The sequence below is a fragment of the Lactuca virosa genome, chromosome 8 (assembly GCF_052849685.1).
Source record: "Lactuca virosa cultivar CGN04683 chromosome 8, Lactuca_virosa_CGN04683_v6, whole genome shotgun sequence".
NCBI classification, from domain to species: Eukaryota; Viridiplantae; Streptophyta; class Magnoliopsida; order Asterales; family Asteraceae; genus Lactuca; species Lactuca virosa.
The window spans coordinates 99,105,033-99,106,655 of record NC_136433.1 but is presented as its reverse complement, the minus strand read 5'-3'; positions in this window follow the sequence as shown (position 1 = coordinate 99,106,655).

Here is a 1,623-nt window from a genome sequence, read left to right as displayed (position 1 = left end):
AACCCCAGAAAACTCCTGATCTTGGTGGGGGATCTCGACACCTCCCAACTCATAACAACCTCAATCTTGGCCGGATCGACCAGTATCCCATTCTGATTAACGAGGTGCCCCAAGAATTGGACCTCTCGTAACCAGAAATCACACTTGGAGAATTTGGCATAAAGCCTCTCCGATCTCAAAAATCCAAGGATCTTCCTCAGATGCTCCTAATATTGCTCTCTGGATCTCGAATACACTAGAATGTCGTCGATGAACACAATCACCGATCGATCCATCATCGGCATGCATACTCGGTTCATGAGATCCATGAACGCCGCTGGTGCATTGGTGAGCCCAAAAGGCATCACCACGAACTCATAATGCCCCTAACGAGTCCTGAACGCCGTCTTCTGAATATCCTCATCACGCACCCTCATCTGGTGATATCCAGACCTCAAGTCTATCTTGGAAAACCAAGTCGCTCCCTGCAACTGATCGAACAGATCGTCGATCATTGGTAGTGGATAACGGTTCTTGACCGTCAACTTGTTCAACTCCCGGTAATCGATGCACATCCGGTGTGAACCATCCTTTTTCTTGACAAAAAGGATCGGCGCTCCCCACGACGAGCTACTCGGTCGGATGAATCCCTTCCCCAACAGCTCCTGAAGCTGCGAGGATAATTCCTGCATCTCGGGTGGCGCAAGGCGATAGGGTGCCTTGGCAATAGGCGCTGCCCCCGGAACCAAATCGATGCGAAACTCCACCTGCCTCTCGGGAGGCATACCCGACAACTCCTCAGGGAAAACATCCGGGAATTCTCGCGCTATCGGTACCTCACCGACAGAACTCGCCCTCTCTGCGGCAACTCGTGTATCCATCACATAGGCTACAAACCCCCTACAGCCCTGCTGTAGACTCTGTCTCGCTCTGGCAGCCGAACAAAATGCTGACCCAGATCGAGTACCCTCGCCATACACCGTAAGTACTCCCCTACTAGGGTCTCGTATGGTCACCAACTGTCGCTCGCCGTCTATAACAGCTCCAAATCAGCTCAACCAGTCCATGCCCACGTTGATACAGACATCCCCCATCGCAATCGGTACCAGATCTATCAGGAACTCAACACCGAAAATCTCGAGTACATATCCTTGAATCACATCAGTAGCATAAACCGCTTGCTCGTCAGCTATAGAAACTTGTAGAGGTCGACTCAACGCCTCTCGTCGGGTACTGATGTGCTGGCTAAACGCTAATGACACGAAAGATCGACTCGCACCCGAGTCAAATAACACCAAAGTAGGTACATAACTCACAAGAAGAATACCAATGCATACCACAGTATAAGCACAATATCTCAACTCAGTATAAGTAAATAAAAGAATACATACCAGCCACGACATCGGGCGCTGTGCGGACCTCCTCCGCTGTCAACTGAAAGGCTCTCCCGCGAGCCTTCGGTGCCTCGGCCTTCGCTGGCCGGACCTCGGTAGCTCTAGCAGCATGTGCAGATCCCTGTGCTGATCCCTGAAGTAGCTGTGGGCACTCGGCCTTCCGATGGCCAGTCTGGTTGTAGTGAAAGCAAACTGCAAACCCCTTGGGGCAATCCCTCGCAAAATGCCCCTCCTTGCCATACTTGTAGCA